This window comes from Boleophthalmus pectinirostris, unplaced genomic scaffold, assembly GCF_026225935.1.
Source record: "Boleophthalmus pectinirostris isolate CB_2022bp ecotype Guang Dong unplaced genomic scaffold, ASM2622593v1 HiC_scaffold_10, whole genome shotgun sequence".
Classification (NCBI taxonomy): Eukaryota; Metazoa; Chordata; class Actinopteri; order Gobiiformes; family Gobiidae; genus Boleophthalmus; species Boleophthalmus pectinirostris.
This window is the reverse complement of record NW_026570971.1, coordinates 29783454-29804411: the sequence shown is the minus strand read 5'-3', so window position 1 is coordinate 29804411 and position 20958 is coordinate 29783454.

Genomic DNA, 20958 nt, shown 5'->3' with positions numbered 1-20958 from the left:
ACCGTGACACCCTCATCAACAAAATGAGAAAAGTGGACACCGAGTGCAGGATTTTCCAAGAAAAATGGACTTATTCCTATTTGCAAACATTTTTTAACATTAGGTTGTTTATAATATTATAATATTTTGTAAAAGAAAGTGTTCATCAATTTAAAAAGATTTCTGTAATAGATTTGTGTTTCATTGCACAAATATTTGAACTTATTGCTGTTTTTGGGGTTTATATGACATGAGTTTTCTGATCCGGCCCCTTTGGGATCAAAATCGGTTGGATACGGCCCCTGGACCAAAATGAGTTTGACACCCCTGCCTTAGAATGTTTTACAGTATGACATTAACGGTAAACGGTAGCATTTTTCTATAGCACATTTCCACCTTCAAGGCACTCAAAGCTAGCCAGGCTGGTACCACCTAGTGCCTCTACTCAGTTTCATTTCTCTTCAGCGACTAGGTCAGGAATTGGAATACACTACACGGTTTGCAAGAACCCCGGAAGATGCAGATCATGCACCGGCAATCAGTGAAGAGCTGAACCAACCCGAGTTGCAATAGCAGACTGCATACGCTATCCTCCTTTGGACTTCCTTTGTCAAATGCAAACTGCATTTTTTTATTGCACCTTTAATTCACAAGTTCATCTCGCAGAAACGACATTGATCATTGACAGGCATGTTCGCTCTCTGCTTTGTTTGCTGTTGTGCCAGCAATTACTTGGACACCGTAGAGTGTTCCGGCACATTACATACACTATGACCAAATAGCAGTGATTGGTTAAATAAAAAAAGAACCCGCCTACTGTCGAGCGAACTAATCCTAATGCTGTGAGGCCAGACGGTTTCCACGAAGTGAAACCAGCTGATGAATCAGACTAACTCAAAGCGCTTTACAACAAGTGAATCAACTACGCAAACTGAGCTACGAACAATGTGTCCAGAGTCTTGATATTCCAACACTGAGATTTGGCAGATTGAGGGGAGACATGGTAGAGACATACAAAATACTCAACGACATATATGACAGCTCCATTGGCAAAATACTCCTAGATTGCAATCGGCACCAAGACAAGAGGATACAGTTTGAAACTAGTGAAACCTACAGCCTCCACTAGCCTTCGTTTTCACATTTTCAGCCATCGTGTTGTAAATGACTGGAATTCACTACCAGAAAACATTGTTTCTGCACCGTTACTCAACTCCTTTAAAAACCGCCTGGACAGCTACTGGAAAAATCACCCATGGAAATTCCAGTGGGATGCTGACCTGGGAAGCATGCCTTTTAAACATATACATGCGTAACAACTAAGTCTGTAAAAAGTTAGCGTATGCATGTACAAAGGAACTGAAGACTACAGATCTTAGCCCGTGACCAGGAACATCCTCAGTAAGGAACCACTCACTTATATTCATACATCAGTGTACGCAGAAACTGGAGGCAAGGTGAGTTAAATGTCTTGCACAAGGACACAGCAACAGTACCTGTGGGAGCTGGAATCACACCAGCCAACCTGTGGGTCAGTGGATCAGTCCGCTCAAACAATGATGTTTATGTCGGGAGCAGGAATCGAACCGCCAACCTTCAGATCCGCGGACAAACCCTTTACCAACTGGGCTACTGTCGCCGAAAAACAGCATTAAACAGCTGAACCTTACATTTATTCAACTGCAGTGGTTTTATAACTCAAAAATAATCAGACAAAGCAATAACATCTCCATGGAGAAAAGCATTTGTCAGACCATCCACCAGAAAAGTTACACAATATAAAAAAAACAGAGAACAAAATAAGTACAGAGCAGATCAAATGGGTCCTGTAACAATGACGTCTTCAATGCAAAATAATAAAGATTACTCAGACATACATGGATCACTCTAAATACAACTGTGAGTGGGTACATGGCAAAGGAGAACACTTACAACATGGTTAAAAAGCTCTTAAAAATGGATTTTGTACAGTATGTCCCATTAACAGATAACAGTCTTCTAGGAATGAGATTTGACCCTGAGTGCTTTAAAAAATCTACTCCAACCTAATGTTCTGTACCACAAAAGACTCGATGCACTTTAGAAGTTTATATGTACAACTTGTAAAATCTGCATGCTGTTGTTTTAATAAAAGTACAAGTAGAGATGAATGAGCCACTACAGTTTCAGATGGAATTAGTGTATGTGTTTAGATTCTAGAGTATCTAAACTTTAAGAATTGCACTAATACTTGGACTAAGCTGTCAAAAGTATAAAAAAATCAGACACTAATTGATACTAAAACTAGAATCAAAACTAGATACTAATCTGAGTGGGTATCGATACTAAAAAGTCACATTCACAGGACAGAAATGAACCTTTCCTGAATAGATTTAGAATGATCTGGAGCTGTATCAGAATGTAAATATAAGGTAACACATGGCAATATAAAAGAAAGGAGAAAAACAATTAGTCATCTGGACTGGACACATCCTTATATCTGTCTGCAGGGAGGAGCTAACTACACTGAAACTACTCTGAAACTACTCTGAAACTAACACCCAACTTACCTCCTCCCTGCAGGCAGACATGACGATGTGTCCTCTAGCATTCTGAACTGAAGAAGAAGCTTGAACTGTTTTTGACTTACCGTATTTTCTGGGCTACTGGGCGCACTCTTAAGCCTCCAACCCCATCAAAAAACGACCGCGTGCCCCACAATCCAGAGCGCGCTATACACGAATCCACTCGGGTGTCCCAGCACGACTTCAGTAAACTACAAAGCCGCACCACCCACAGCGCACGCAAACACACACGGAGCAGACAGCGACCGTACAGTGAAAAACACCCGCAGCCACACTCATCACTCGACGCCGACGAGGAACGGAACGGAGGAACGAACCGAAAAAGCGAGTGCAATGTGCCACTTCTAGACACAACTGAACAACTGAGTCACTGCGAACAACAATCCGTTGGTCCCAGACAGCACCCTCCCTACACGCCACAACTGAACAAAGCCCAGAGTCACCGTGAACGCGCCAAACAAAGTCCCACTGACCCATCCGACTGTTGTGTTTCGTTTAAAGTTTGATGCGGTTTATTTGTGAAAAAAGTTCGAAAATAGACCATTTAATGACAGTGCGCCTTATAATTCAGAGCGCCTAATAGTGCAGAAAATACGGTAAATAAATGTTTGTCCAGTTGACAAATTGAATTTCTCCTTTGCCATGGATTCTACCTGGATGACTGAGGGGCTCTACACAAAGTACTACGACATAACGTTGAAAATTACACCAGTACTTACCCAGTACCCCAAAAATCAGTCATCATGACTATTTAAATAACACTTTGACAAATTTGTCTATCCAAACATTGCATCACATTAGAACAGGGGTCCCCAACCTTTTTCCTCCAGTGAGCTACTTTTACAAAATGAAAATGCCAGAGACTACCAGTTTTAACAGTCACAAGATTTTAAAATTACTTATAAGAGCCACGGCAAGCCTTAGATTAAATACAGTTAAAACAGTACATAAAATAAGAACCATTATCCACTTGTTAGTGCACAAAGTTAGGCATCAAAATGATACATGTACAATGGTAATAGGCATTTAATTAATCTGATTTTACGCATTTAGCAGAATATACGTAATTCCCGAATCTCTTAGTGAGCTACTTGGAAGGGGGGGAGAGCTACTGGTACCTCCCGAGCTACAGGTTGGAGACTCCTGCATTAGAATGAACTGAATTTATACTTATGTTAATGCTATTAAAGTTCCAAAAATGTATTCTTGTGAACTTCATGCCATGTCCGTCATCAAAAACATACCTAGAGTTGAGTTTTGTCATTAGTCTGTTTACATCTCCAAAGCTCAAAATGCTCTGCTCCACCTTGTGATGTCATGAAGTTAGTTTTCAAGTTAGTTTTCAGCTACAGTTACGGTAGTTTTCAAGTACCAGCTACAGTTGACTTTTTGTTCAGTAGGGATTGGCAGTTCTTAAATGATCCAAATGATTCTAGAAAAGGTGTATGGAGTTTAAAAACACAGTTGTGCCTGTATTACCACATGACATCACAAGGTGGAAGGAGTGTATTCTGTTGGGTTTATGTGAAAAAAACAAAACAAAAAACAAAACAAAAACAAACTCCAGGTCTGTTTGTGGTGAGGAAACAACATTATACCATAGATTATAAAATAAGTGAACTGGAAGTACACCCAGAACCAACCAGGACTAAATCTGGACTATAATAGGATCCTATTACGGTCCAAAACAAGTCCTCAAAACATCTAAACTGGGTCCAAACCAGAACCGCAAATGCGAAAAACTCCCATTAAAGAAGTTGTTATAAAATGTATTTATTTATTTCCCCCTCATTTAGTCCCATTAGAGTTTGCATGAGGCTCAGACAATCTTGTAATAGTAGATTATGAATAGAACAATGATGGCGGTGATGATGGACCCTTAATGACAATCTCCCTGTATGAACGCGCTCAGATCTCCACTGTGCATCTCCTCTGTTTCACTGTAATCACTCCAATCACTGTGTTTTGTTCTAGTCCGTGTAAAACAATGAGGCCTGATTAGTGAGGACAGCCCAGAAGAACGCACATTTAGTCTGTGTACAGTTCAGAGCGTCAACACTAAGTGATAAAGTTGTATATGAGGGAGACTCTACTTTACTTTATGAATCGCACGCAGATCTGAAGTCAAGTTAATGCGCTGAAATACTGTATTTAACGTTCGATAAAACCCAAACATAAAGGAAAAGGGGAAATTTGAGATAAACAACCGCAAATATGACATTTATTACAAAATTAGTCTTACAAACTATTATTTCTATAGTTCTTGGACCACCACATCATAGGGTAAACATATCCTGGTCATTCATTGTTTTATTATTACCACCGACAATATGGACTGATCTGAATTTTCCGAGGTACACCATTGGTCAGAAGTTTCAGAACACCACACGTTTTCTAGTTTTTTAATGTTACAGTTGACCAAAACGTATTCTAAACTTCTGATTCATAAAAGTGTCCATCTTTGGCAGCTGAACACACTCGTGGCTCGTTCTTTTTACAATAGAAATCGAATATTCTTCAGAAAGTTCTTCCCAAGTCTGTTGCAGAAGTTTCCATAAATGTGTGGCACTTGTAGGTTTCTTGACTTTAACTTTTCTGTCCAGTTCATCCCAAACCAGCTCGATGGAGTTTAAGTCTGGACACTGTGCTGGACACTCCATGTTTTCAAGCTTTACCATCTTGTTCTTTTTTCCTGAGGTAGTTTTGGCAGAACTTGGACTTGTGTTTTTTTTTTTTTATCTTCTCTGGATGTTCAGTTCTTACCTTTGTACCATTTCAAGTTCTTAATTGGACTTGCACGACCTGAATTGCAATAAATAACTGGAAAAATTAGGATGTTCGAAAACTTTTGACCGGTAGTGTAAGTCAGAGCACAGTTTTGCCACAGTAATGCTAACAACAAGAATACTAACCGCGAGCGAATCAGCCTTGCATCCTGGTTCACAGATGATTAAAAAAAAAAAAGCAAAAAAAAAAAGCTGTAGACTGCACACATTGGTCTCATTTTTATCCTCAGACCTGCATTTACAATATATCTGCACCAGAGGAAAACAAATTTTAATTTATTAGAATATTTAATTTATTTAATTTATCCTCAAGAAAAACAAAAAATCTAACTAATTATGCTGAAAAACAAGAAGTTGTATTGAAAAAGTTGTATTACTTTAAATGAACTCACTGCGCCCCTGAACGTCAGGCCGCACCCTCTGGTCCAGGACTCTCAATGGTCCCAAAAAACCTGCTTTAAAACACGGGGGGACGAGTGCTTTCAGGCTGTGGCCCCCAAATTATGGAATGGCCTACCCCTAGCCCTCATAAAGCCGACTCTTTTAAAAAGCAGCTCAAACACAGCGTTTTAGACAAGCTTTGAGTTGACTGTGTAATTCCTCTGTTCTTGTACATGTTGTTGGCTTACTTACTTACTTACTTACTTACTTACTTACTTACTTACTTACTTGCTTACTTGAATTAAGTGGTTATGAAAAGATTAATATTGTTAGATTTTTTTTTTTTTTTGTGGTAAGGTTGGTTGGTGTTCCAGTTGTTTCCATGTACTTTCTTGGTGTCAGTAAGTCATAGTCATATTCTTCAAATCATTCGGAACTAACTTATAAACCATTTTGAATAATATAAAGTTGGCAGTACGGAAATTTGGTTCAAATCAAAGGCATTGTATAGATTTTGAAAAGTAGCTGTCGATAATGTAATGTAATGTGTCTTCTTCAGCTGTTCTTCTCTTTTTTGGCATTTGCCTTACTTCCTGATTCACAGAGGATAAATAAATAAATAAATAAAATGATTAAATAAAATGTTTTAGAATGGTCTCTCTCTCTTTTTTTTTTTTTTTTTTACATTTCTGTAATGAATAAAATAAAATAATAAAATAAAAAAATATATATAAATACAATAAAAACATAAATAAATAATAAAACATATTTTAAAAATAAACAAAATTAAATTAAATTAAATAAAACATAATAAATGCAGCCCTGGACAGATTTTAATTTTTTTCTTTTTTTTTTTTCTTTTAGAAAGTATTCAGAACTACAAAACATGACCAATATTTTATCCAGGGGTCTTGCCACATTTTGAAAAGCAACACGAACCATGTTAATGATAACCAAATAATATAAAAACCACAGCATTGGTGGAAAGTAAGAGTCAAGATATTTTCAAAAGTAATTTGTAATGCGTCTCTTCCAGGTGTTTTTCTGTCTCTTTCCATCTTGTCACTTGTGCGCAGTGGCGGCCTCTAATGGCGACGCAGCAAAACGAGACGCGCAACACAGAAAAGGCAGAGGGAGGGGGGAGGAGAGGACGAGGAGGGGAGGAGAGAGGAGGAGAGAGAAGGAGGAGTGGAGGGGGGGAGAAAATGGCACTTGATTGGTGACAAAAGATAACAAGAAGTGGCTGTAGGGAGTCTCCAGAACTCCGAGTGGTGTGAATGGACCCCATCTGGTGGCTTCACAAAACGCAGAGGACACACTGGTAATAATAGGGCACGCACACATACACATACACACACACAAACGCACTCATACGCACATATTTGGGGTCTGACCGGTCCCGTGTGGCCCCCAAGACTGGTCTAGGGTCCCCCCAAAGAGATCTCGCCCAGAGTCTCCCAGCGCACGCTTCATCCAGACCAATTTAACGTGAGAAATCGTGAGGAGGGCGAAGCTTTGTCCATCTGGGGCTGTGCGGGCGAGCAGGGGGCACACAGGGAGGCAGCTAAAACACCTAACTAAAATACTGTTCTTTTACAGAGATGCAGGTTTTAAAAGGTGCTGTTAAATTCCACGATCTAATTGGTCCTAAAGCTGCTAAAGGGTTTGTCTCTAAAACAGTGTTTCCCAAACTATTTTTCTGGGGACCAATATTTTAAAAGTCACAAATCTTCATGACCCAAATCCATAGACATTATTCGTAAATCACAAAATAAATGTGTGACCATTATTGAACATTAATGAGGATATTTTATTGTTGACTGAGTGATCGTAGCCTGATTCATCAGACAATTTCACTTTGTGGAAACTGTCTGACCTCGCAGCATTAGGATTCGTTCGCTTGATGGTAGACAGGTACTTTTTTGTATTTAACCAATCAGTGTGATTTGGTTGTGATATATGTAATGCGCCGCTAAAGGGGTTAATTGGTATATTAAGCTTTTCTCAAATCCTGTAGGAAGAAGGGCAATACCGTCTTTTCCCTTGATAAAATTTACCAAACATTCTCTTCGTTCCGACTTTAAATCCTTTAAATGCCTTGATCTCGGGAATCGTTTGGCTCTTCACTGATTGGCTGGTGCCCAGATTCGCACTTCCGTGGTTCTAGCAAACTGTCTAGTGTATTTAGATTTCTGACTTTAGTCACTGGAGCGAAATGAAATTGAGCAGAAGCGCTAGGTGGCGCCAGTCTGGCTAGAGTGATTGTGTCTCTCTGAACAATTAGTATTACCGTATGTTTTGGACTGTAAGGCGACCAGATTAAGCGCAATATTAGTACTGTTGAATTTGTCTATTTGAACTCGTCTGTTTTCATACATAAGGATTATAAGGCGTATTAAACGAAACAAACAGACGACACGGACCTGAGACTTTTTTATTTCCTACAAGGAGGACTCCAATATACATTGAGTAATAATGTGTTTAATGCAGCTTTGTGCACTTTAGCTTACATTTTACAGAAATGAAAACTTAAAACCACATGGCTAATTTGCACAAAGTATAAAATATAAAAAATAAAAAAAACAGCTCACTAAGGAGCGGTCAGCTTCTGTCAGACTCAGTGGAATATATGTGAATATCGGTTTGAGGTCATTAAGTGCAACCAGAATGAATACATAAGACGCAATGTCAATTATGAGGCACAATGTTGATTTTTCAGAAATTTTAAGGATTTTAAGTGTGCCTTATAGTCCGAAAAATATGGTACTCAAGTTTCAAACAAGGAAAAACAGTAATCAGTGTTTTTGGTGCTACTTGGACGGGGGGCTGTTGCTGCACCATAACAATGAATTTAAGCAAAAAACAAAACAAAACATGTAATTCGATATATTGTGATGGCCCGCGTTATATTGTGACACTTTTGACGATCTGATATCACCATATTTCAGTTGTTGTTACATATTTAAAGGTTAGTCAAACGTGTGATGAAACAAAACACAACTCCAGGTATATTGATAATGAGTTAACAACATTCTAACAGGATTTAAAGCTCAAAAAGTGTAATTATTACCAAACAGAAATGCACTGATATTCCTTTATCCAACAGAGTAAATGTTCCTAAACTACTCAAATCAAATAAAGCATTTCCTTCTGTGCAGGGTTGAGTAGTTGAACCCAAACACTCAACACATCGTCCCAAATAGTTTACAGTAGATATAAAACCATGTTGTTCTTTCTTTATATTCCATTTACAATTACGCAATGCAAGACTACCAGTGAAGACCATGCATTAAAGCCCCTCATTGAAGCCACTGGTCAGTTCAAAGTACCGGCAATTCTTCTCCGAATCTATTTGGATTTAAGGACCTTTTATCAAGTATAAAAACCTATATAGTTAAACCAAGGCCACATTCCCCGGTGACTGTGTACCCCGTAAAAAAAACTCTGTTATAGACGCATTACTCTGAGTCTAAGTGATGTCCGGACCATTATGTGAAAGGACAATAATAGACCAATACAGACAAACACATCTAGTAAGTACTTTTATTTGTGATTTACTCATGTACAACTGAAGAAAGGAGTTTTTGAAAGTATCGATTTTAACTCAACTTAGTTCTTTTCTTGTTGTGTCAGTTCAAATAAGTAAATAATCGTACATTTTCCAACAAAAAGGCAATGTGTAACTTTTTGGTTGGGGGTCCGTCGCCTGCTTGTTTCTATGGAGATGTCATTGCTCTGCCAGGGATGTTCCACAGTGTGACATTAAGCAGCACTACTTTACATTTATTCAATTTCAGATGGTTTTATAGCTTAAAAATTCTTAGAAAAACTGGCATTCTGACCGTGAGCGGGGTCGCCTCTCCACAGATCTGACCTGCAACTTGGTCTGGTTTGGTCGCCATGAAGATAGAAAGCTTTAATGCCATATTGTGAAGCATTCCAAACAAGAAGATGAAGAAATGCATTTACAGTTACACAATGCACCTCTAAGCAAAGTGAGGGTAACTTTTCTAGTGGCGGATCGGGTTGGAGGCTAAGCAGAGGTTTAAACTTCAAATTAGTGAACTCTTAAAAAGTTTCAGTTGTCATTACCCCAGAGTTGATTAGCCCCTGGCAAGCTATAAAACTTTTAAGGCCTGATTTTTACTGTCTTGAAAACTTGAAAAACAGAACTAGTTCATTTTAAACTCAGTGTTGGTCCAGTTATTCCTCACTTACCTTATGCATTCAGAACATCCTAATTATTCACCACGAGAAGTTTCGAAGAGATTTTCACAACTCTCAGAGACCAAATCTAACAAGTATCATGCTAACAAAGCTCTTCCTGACTGTGTAACAATAAAACACTTTATAATGAGATGCAGACAACACATAGCAGACTCTTTTTTACTTCAAGAGATGCTTTCACAATATATCTGTACTGTGGCATAAATTGAATGTCGTACGGTAAAACCACAGACCCTATATGCATTAATGGACATACCTAATCCAAATAGGAAGTGAGCATGGGCACTCTTCCAGCTCCATTGACTCTGGCTCCAATTCACTTTATATTGAAAAAAAAACAAAAAAACATGGCAGAGCATGTAAACCCAACTGAATCCAATTTTTGAACAAACTTTAAAACTTATGTTCGGGCTTGGGTCAGACTCGGACACATCAGTGCATCTGCTGTTTACTGTCCAAAACCACTCGCTTTGAGACTCTTAAGTGTTCAAAAGATCAGAGCACTGCGCTTCTAGTTTAGATACAAGTCAAAGCTGAGTTATTATTATTTGTGAAATGTGGTGCAGTACTTCAGATACATTATTTTAAAGCATAAAGGTTTGGTGATAATGTCCACAAGAAGTAGAGTCACTATTGCAAATCTGCAGCTTCACCTCGATCCGTGCGCTGTGTGGGTGTAAACAAACACGTGAACTACTTTTGCCTTTTTAAATTTAATGAATACCTTTGTGGTCTTGATGTCATTATTTGCAGAGGACAATTTCTTTAAATGTACCACTTTACGAGAAGTGAGTAATAAAGTATTTTCATTATTTTCGCTATATCCTGAGTTTGTATTTTGCGTCTCTGTGTCCGTTAGAGGCCACACAAACAATATCCTATGTGTGTTATTAGTAGGTCTATGAAAATTGTGTGATTTTAATTGTGTCTGATTTTCGGACACAAATATCTTAATCCCCATCGGGCTCGGGTTGAATTTGGTCACTGCTCTTTTGGACTTGGGCCAGGCTCAGACAGAGAAATTCGGCCCGATCCACACTCTACTCTGTAATTGCTGCAGTGAGCCTCCTCATTTTGATCTTAAATGTTTATACTAACCCGTTCTACATGATCTTGGTGTTTTTATACGACTGTTTTCTTCATAAATCAGTTCCCATGCCTATAGAGGCTTTGCACTGTCACGTGACCCCTATAGCGGTACCTATGGCTAGAGAACATAAACCGCAAAGAGATTTCCTATGGTACCATCAAGACACACTCATGTCACTTTCATCAAGGTATTTGCTGTTTAAATTGATCATAGCTTATTTAATGAGAGAAGCACATTTACTGAACTAAAATTTCATTAATTTAACCAGGAAAACCCGCACTAGTTTACGATTCAACGCACCCACACTGGGCTCCTGTGATCAACGTGGCGCATGAGTCAAAGAGCTCTGTGAGTCGAACCTCGAAAGAATCGGCCTTGAAAAGATCCTTCCCAATGTTAGAAAGATCCGCTCACAAAAAACGATTCATTCTAGAAGACACAGTTGTGGATAAGCAAGGCAATAAAGAAAACATCGGTCCTACGATGAGTGATATGTTTATATGTGCGCTGGAAGATACAGTTTCTACACACTGCAAATGTTTTCTTTTTACATTGTAGTTCAGTAAATGTGCTTCTCTCATTAAATAAGCTGTGAAACAATTTAAATAGCAAATACCTTGATGAAAGTGACATGAGTGTGTCTTGATGGTACCATTGGAAATCTCTTTGCAGTTTATGTTCTCTAGCCATAATTCCCGTTTTTTTTTTCCCGATAATTCCCTTGTTTGAGCTCCTGATAAGTAATTTCCAGTGGAACAGTGAAGAAACAAATTGTTTAATCCCATTCAGAGCGTCTAGATTCTAGAACAACCAAATACACAACAAAACCTGCCCATGTTTCTCCGATGCTGCTGAAGCCAATGGCATAGCGTACCCAGTGTCATGGCGGTGTAGGTGCCTTTGCTATAGGGATCACGTGACGGCGCAAAGCCTCTATTATGGAACTTGGCGCCCTTGTGTAACTGCTAGCCTCATGAGCTTCATTTGACTGGAGCTGAACGCTGTGGGTGACGTCACACTCTCTTAGTCCATTTCTTCATACAGTGGAACATTCCAATCAACTCAATAACACGTCGATAGAGCCCCCTAAAACAAAATTGACATCAAACACCTTTAATTTTCATTCCTGCATGTACGTCAGCTGGTCAGTTTGTATCTCCTTGCTTTAAATGTCAAACATATTTCTACACCTAAAAATAATATCGCCGTGGACAAATTTAAATCTCCAAATCACATGAGACTTTGCACAATGTGGGCCCCTCCTGGGAAATCACCGCTCTGTTGTGGTATGAACTGGAGACTGTGATAACATTGAGGTGTGCGCAACCTTAGCGTGTTAGCCTGGCTCCTATTGTGCGTTTGGACCACTGACAGCTGAATACCTATGAGGCCCTTATGTATGAATATGCAAAGTAGGTGTCATACCATTTGCTATGCCTTATGGGGCGACCACCACTGCCATCGCATACGGGAGCATATGCTTTTACTGCTGCTGCCTGGCCCGGGTCACACACTCAGGTTTTTTCTTTTTTTTTTTTTTTTTTGTGGTCATTTTGGTGTTGCCTCTCCACAGATCTGACCTGTAACTTGGGCTGGTTTGGTCTCCATGAAGATAGAACAGTTTAATACCACACTGTGAAACTTTTTTAAATTATCATTATTATTATTATTATTATTATTTATTTTTATTTATTTTTTTTTTTTTTTTTTTTTTTTTTTTTTTTTTTCTGGAGACTGGGGAAAGGGAAGATGGTCACATTGCATTATTGTTAATAATTATGTTATTTATATATTTTTCTCATTTTTCTTCTTTGACATCTGATTTATGTGCACAAAAAAGTAATAATAAAAAAAAAAAAGAAAAGAAAAAAGAAAGAAAAAAAAAAGAGTTTCACAGTTTCTCAATACAATGTTTGCTTGTGTGTATTTATCCCACGGTCATGGAAATCCTGGAAAAGTCAAGGAAATTGAAAATGTCATTTTCCAGGCCTTGAAAAGTCATGCTTTAGTAAAGTCGTGGAATTTTAGTATCTCTTTCACACTACTACAGCGTTCTGTTACATTCTCATTAGGCTATTATGATTATTTTGTTTAAAAAAGACGACAATAAATGCACTGACAGTATTTTGAATATTAAAAAAAACTATAATCTCAAACCATAAGATGAGTGGAAAGGGCTAACAGTTCATATTTAACCCTAAAAGTCTGATCAGTTCTACACTTGTAGGTGTCAAGTCATGGAAAATTCACTTTAGGTCATGAAAAAGTTTTGAAATTTTGTTAGTGAAAAAGAGCGGGAACTGTGTATTTACATTTTTCCTTTTTGTGCAACCTCACAGTTTCAGTTCCCTTGTTTCTTTTGTTTTCAATGTATTTATTTATCTTTCCTTTTAATCAAATTTTGCTTTTTTTTTTTTTGTTTTTTTGTTGGAGGTTAGCTGGGCTTGTCCGCTAGCTACATCGCGAGACATTTAGCGTTTTAGCATGTTAGCATGTTAGCGCTAACACGGACAAGTTTTTTTTTTTTTTTCCACTGCGCAGATTATTTAGTGGCATCCTCCCTTTTCTCTATGTTAAATAATTCATCCAGTGTCCTCGTCTCTCTCATCATAAATATTTTAGGCTGACGACAGAATGCTATACTCTTGTGCGACAACTTGAAATTACGTTTAGACAAATCACTTCTTGTTTGGTGAATTTTTAGTAACACTTTTAGCAATATATACTGTGTGCAATAATAGGGGTGGAGAGTCACTAATTACAAATACTCACATGACTGTATTGAGTAAATTTTTAAAGGTCCGATATTACACAAAGTTGAGAGTTTGGTCATGTTATAATGTTGTTGCCTCCTCAAGAAACATTCCTGGTGTTGTGTTTCCATTCGTACATGTTTGAGTAACCCTTTATTTTTAGTCTGTCTACATCTGTTCCACCTTGTGATGTCATGAAGTGGTAGTTTACAAGTTAACAGCTACATTTAACCTTTTTGTTGAGTAGAGATTTGCAATTCCCAGTCTGAAATTATCCAAATAATTCTAGTGAAGATGTATGGAGTTTCAAAACACAGTGGAGCAATTCCTGTATTACCAAATGTCATCACAAGATGGAAGAGAGTATTTTCAGTTCTGAGAGAAGAACACAGCTTAAATATGCAGGATTTCTATGTTAAACATGTGTGAAGTAAATAAAACACAACTCTAGGTATGTTTTTGATGATGAAACAACATTATAATAGATCAGAAAATGCCCATTTCTTCTGAACAAAATGTTAAAACTACCTCTTGAAAACTACCTGTTTGTGACATCACAGAGTGGAACAGAGGATTTTGAGCTTTGGAGATGCAGAGAGCCGAGGTGGGGGCTTGCGCGTTGTGACTTGGACTCGAGTCAGACTTGAGTCACTATTTTTAGGATTTGAGACTTGACTTGAAATGGACTAAGACTTGGGACTTGACTTGGACTTCAGGACTTGAGAAGACTTGATTCTAAAAAATAGTTTGTTTTTAGAAAATACTTTTCTCTTTACAGTTAATAAATGCAGTACTGTGATATGGTATCCTCAAATGTACTACAGTAATATAAAGTACAGTACAATAAAACAGAGGGAACTACAGAGAACTACATGACAAAAGTAACTTATTAAGCACTTAATAATAACTATTAAGCACTTTTAAATCTGAATTAATTCTACTTTGACCGTAATGATTCACTCTAAGATTTTGTCAAGACATTTAAAAAGAAAAAATGGCATTTCCACAACTTGTACAAATACTCGTAAATATACCATGACCTTTTAAGTACCATTTAGTTTAACATTCATATAAATTGCGACGACTTGGACATGACTTGGACTTATGGGCCAGTGACTCGAGACTCGACTTGAACTTGCTTGTCTTTGACTTGGGTCTTGACTCGGACTTGAAGTGAAAGACTGGAGACTTACTTGAGACTCGCAAAACAACGACTTGGTCCCACGTCTGGTAGACAGTCTAAAAATAAAGGAGCTCACAAGAGTCATTTTCGCACAATATAGAACCTTTAAATACAAATGTTGCCATACTTCTTGTACTTGTAATTGAGTACATTTTTAGCCATGTAACTGTACTTTAACTTGAGTACAATATTTCACTAGTCTTTCCAGCACTGGTACTAATGCATATATACAGTAGTTGTATGTACTGTGTAAAGAACCTGTCCTGAAAACCATTGAAAACCACATATTCCTCTGAGTCTAAACCAACCCACAAGCTAAAAGCAGCTAAGGACTAATTCATGGTTCAGTTCACACTTGTAGACTCTCAAACACGAGCAGCTTTCTCCCACAAACACGAACGTCACAGAAGAAAACGACACAAAAATGGCCCTATGTACTAGGATGTGCTTGGTTGCCCTTTACGATCACATCAAGTCTGGACCAGGAACTAAACCAGGACTAGACTAGGACTAAACCAGTACTCTAAGAGGACCAAACCAACACTGTGTAAACTAGATGAACATAGAGCTCCTGGTAATAATATGTAATTCAGTGATGAAGAATACTGTACTGTGTTATACAATAGGTAGAATCTATAAAAAGCTGAAGGTTGATAGTTCAATTCCTGCTCCCATTAGTGCTTACATCCGTTGTGTCAGATAGCAAAACACTTCATGGTGCCATCTTCAACCATCCGCATTATTCAGGTGTAACTTCATTCAGTATGGTTTAGTTACTTGCTTTTGTAAGTAGAATGCAAAGGAAAAATAAAACAAAGTACAAGTATCTTTATGAAGACATGTTAAATTTGAAATAATCAAATGTAGAATTTCTTAAAACTGAGACTAAACCAGGATTGAAACCAGGACCAAACCAAGAACAACCAAAAATAAAAGGACCAAACCAACACTACATAAAAGATGGCCTAAACCAGGACTAGACCAGAACAGACCAGAGCTCTCAGGACTAATCCAGGACTGAACTAGGTTTGGACCAGGACTAAACCAGGTCTAGAACAGAACTAAACTAGGATTCTAAGAGGACCAAACCAACACTAAACAAACTATGGCCTCAACCAGGACTAGACCAGAACTTAACCAAGTTTGGAACAGATCCAAACTAGACCGTAACTAAACCAGGTCTGGACCAGAACTTAACTCGGACTCGAAGACGACCAAACCAACACTACATAAACTATGGCCTAAACCAGGACTAGACCAAAACTAAACCAGGTCTGGACCATAAACTAAACCTAGACTAAACAAGAACTTAGTCAGGTCTGGACCAGGAACTAAACCAGGACTAGACCAGAACTAAATCAGGTCTGGACCAAAACTGAACTCAGACTTGAAGATGACTGAACCAACACTACATAAATTATGACCTAAACCAGGACTAGACCAGAAGTAAACCAAGTATGGACAACGAACAAAACAAAGACTAAACCAGAACTTAGCCAGGTCTGGATCAGGAACTACACCAGGATTAAACCAGAACTAGACCAAACTAAACCAGGACTAGACCAGAACTTAGCCAGGCCTGAACCATAAACTAAACCAGGACTAGACCGAAAATTAGCCAGGTCTGGATCCGGAACTAAAACAGGACTAGACCAGAACTAAACCAGGTCTGGACCATAAACTAAACCAGGACTAAACCAGGACTAGACCAGAACTAAATCAGGTCTTGATCAAGAACTAAACCAGGACTAGACCAGAACTAAACCAGGTCTGGAAATGAACTAAACCAAGACTAAACCAGAACTTAGCCAGGTCTGGATCAGGAACTAAACCAGGACTAGACCAGAACAGGTCTGGATCCGGAACTAAACCAGAACTAGACCAGAACTAAACCAGATCTGGACCACGAACTAAACCAGGATTAAACCAGAACTAGACCAAACTAAACCAGGACTAGACCAGAACTAAACCAGGTCTGGACTATGAACTAACCCAAGACTAAACCAGAACTTCATTACGTCTGTATCAGTAACTAAACCAGGACTAAACCAGACCAAGATCAAACCAAACAAAGTCTGAACACCGCTCGACGTAAAAGCAACCTAAACGAGGAAGAAAAATGGAACACTTAAGGTATGAAAAAAGTGAAACGAAAAGCCGAGTTGTGCCTCTTATGTGTTATGTCTCCTGCTACATACATATTAAAAGGACAGTTAAAGTAAAGAAGAGCTTTTGTCCTGTCTTTTCATCACTATTGTCACTTTAATATTCCTTTGGCTTGGCACTTTACTCTGCACTAGAGAATTATGACGCACAACTCAGGGTCATATTTTAACATTGAGCGAGGATTTGAAACGCCGTGTTGTCTTACATTATAGAGGAATATTTTATGTAGTCAGACTTTTGCATTCCGGATGTTATCGCCATGGCAATTGTGTGAGCCAGTGGAGTGAGTGATTGTTGAATATGGCTCCTGGCTTTGTTGTTGGGCGGAAACAAAGGATTTTATTTGATTTGATTTTTCTCCTTCAGAGGGAGAGAGAGAGAGAGGGATGGAGAGAGGGTTAGAAAGATAGAGAGAGAGAGAGAGACTTTTCCCGGGACCACAACTGCCCTCTATCAAATTCGGAGAGGATATGCCCCCGCCACGCAAATATAAAGAGATAGATCACTGCAAATGATCTGGGGATGAGAGGGAAAAAAAAAAAAAAGACGAGGAGGGAGGGAGGGAAAGAGAGACGGAGGGAGGGCATATGTGTTTGTGTGCCTATGTCCTCTGGCTGGCAGCTGCCCAGTACCTCACAGCTGGGCCCCATGCAGTCACAGGAGGGGTCAGAGGGGCCCCGAGATACCCCCGCTCATCCCTCCCTCCTCCCCCCCTTCTCTCTTTTCGCCCCCTCGAGGCTGTTTTTAGCCCCGGCCCGGAGCTGGGACGTGACATAGAGACACACATGTGCAAATCAACACAAACATTTTTTTTTTTTTTTTTTTTTTTTGCTCACTCCATGCCCGGTCGCGTTCACTTTGTTTTTTTTTATTTTTATATTTTATCTCTTCCTCCTGTCCCCCCTGCACAATGACAGCTGTCTATTACGCCCCAAACCAGCGCCGGCCATGTTGTTTCCTCCTCTGTAACATGTAAAAGGTCAAGTGGAGAGTCGCATCTTGTACCAGCTGTTTGGGACTAGTCTATTCCGGGGCCGCAAAAACCACTGCCAAAGCGGCTCTGGCAGAGGCGCGCGGTTTGGCAACGGAGAGCCGCGAGGGCCAAAAAGCCGAGATTGATGTTGATTGTTTATTGTCGTATCATTATCAGACACTTTGGGTTCGTGTCAATAGTTTTCACGATGTTATTTACTCAAGAGACGCCATCAAGTTGCCAATCTACATATTTAGCTGTGGTCCCGTTAACAGAGGGAATTATGGGCACAGTGCAGTGGAGTCTTGTGGCAATTGGTTGAGAGGTATGTAAGGGCATCTGGCGCAAACAAATGGGTATATCATATGAAAACTGCGCCAACAAAGAAGAGAAATCCCTATAGAAAATAATTTGACCTAAGCGCCTGTTTACACTAGAACACTTGCGGGTAAAAATGACAAAATATTTTATCGGAAGTGCCTTTTGTTTAGACGGTGACGGCATTTTTTGGGCTTAAAAACGCAAAAATCTGAAGCCACCCTCCAGAGTGGAAAAGTTGAAAACGCTCTGCCATAGCGTTTCCGTCTACAACTGCCCAAGACGCAAAACTCTGGTCATATGTGCTCATGTCACGTATGCATTTACGTGACATACATCACCACTGAGCGTCACCACCTAGCCGCCTGGCATGCATACACAATCAAATTCCACACATTTTTGCATCACCGTATGCTCGTCTAAATGCGGAATAAAAAGTGAAGACGCGATGCCACTTTTGCATCTTCTGTTCAGACCATCATCATATAAACGTAGCCTTAATCATGTTATTCTGAAGGATACATTTATTTTATTTTTTTAAATTTATGCATTTATTTTGGGCAAATATAGATTTACATTTATATACAATGGAACATATAACATAAGTGAAATCATAACAGAAAAGACAATAACAACAAATAAAAATTAACTATTATTATTACTATTTTGGCCAAAAAGGAGTGGGAAGAAGAAAACTTATTTAATCCCACCCCGACTCTTCATAACACAATGAGCTTCTTTTGTGTTTTTCAGACATTTTGAATTAAACTATATGAACTATTTACAAGTGCAGACAAAGAGTCACTGTTATAGTTTGGTAGTATAACATAAGTGCACCAACAATGGTAAAGTTAAGGATACAGACAATGGTAAGAAACAACAAATACAAGTAATGTAACGGACAGAACAAACCAGCAATGGTAAGAAATGTAATGTAACGGACAGCATTACTTTTTTATTTTATTTTTATTTTTTTGCATAAAATGACATGTACAAATCCCAACATGATTAAAGATTGTTGGTGCTTTCTTCCTTAGAAAGAAATGAAAAATATCTATATTTCATTTATTCAATTACAGATGTTTTTATTGCTAAAATGTTATCACAGTTTATGTATTATTCATAGTTTTATGTTGCATCATAATGCAGAAGGAAGTTATTCTGTGTAGTGTATTCAGTTTTCTGACAATGGCAGTAAAACTTGTTTGTATGGTGGGATCGTCTCTTCACAGATCTGACCTGTAACATGCCTTGGTGGCGCCTCCTACTTGTCTCCAAGGAGGCAGAAAAGTTGCCAATCTGCATATTTAGCTGTGGTCCCGTTAACAGAGGGAATTATGGGCACAGTGCAGTGGAGTCTTGTGGCAATTGGTAGAGAGATATGTAAGGGCATCTGGTGCAAACAAATGGGTATGTTATATATGATAACTGTGCCAACAAAGAAGAGAAACCCCTATAGACAATAATGTGACCTAAATCATGTTATTCTGAAGGATACATTATGTTTTTTAGCATAAAATGACTGTACAGATCCCAACATGGTTAAAGATTGTTGGTGCTTTCTTCCATGGAAAGAAATGAAAGATATCTATATCTCATTTATTCAATTACAGATGTTTTTATTGCTAAAATGTTATCACAGTTTATGTATTATTCATAGTTTTATGTTGCATCATAATGCAGAAGAATGTTCCTAGTTTGTGTACTTGGTTCAATGGCAATAAACTTGCTTGTATGTTGGGGTCGTCTCTTCACAGATCTGACCTGTAACATACATATTTAGCTGTGGTCCCGTTAACAGAGGGAATTATGAGCACGGTGCAGTGGAGTCTTGTGGCAAGGGCATCTGGTGCAAACAAATGGGTATGTTATATATGATAACTGTGCCACCAAAGGAGACAAACCCCTATAGAAAATAATTTGACCTAAATCATGTTATTCTAAAGTTTATGTATTATTCATAGTTTTATGTTGCACCATAACGCAGAAGGAAGTTCCTAGATTGTGTTTTCGGTTTTCTGACAATGGCAATAAAACTGCTTGTATGGCGGGGTCGTCTCTTCACAGATCTGACCCGTAACATGCCCCCGTGGCGTCTCCTACTTGTCTCGAAGGACATAGAAAAGTGTAGTGCCGTACTGTGGAACATTCTAGTGCACCAGGTCAGAGGTCGGGCCGGTGTCAACGATCAGTCCTGATCAGAGTTTACTCCATAAATATATAAAAAATAATAAATTAATAAATACATCTATGATAAAATGATCTGATAACTATAGAAAACACAACTTATCTGAAGACTTAAGTAATGCAAGAGTGAATTTTTTCCCATGATACTCAAAACTACGGAAGCCCTGAGAGGCAAGAGAAAAAATTTTAATAAAAAAATTAAATAAATAAATAACAGAGGGATGTTGTTTGGGCTCTATGTTCTTTCTTTTCTTTTTTCTTTTTTTTAATTGTTGAATCCACAGCCTAACACAATGAGCTATTCTTCCAATGGTTCAAAAAAAAAAAAAAAGGAACACTTAGAAAATAGAA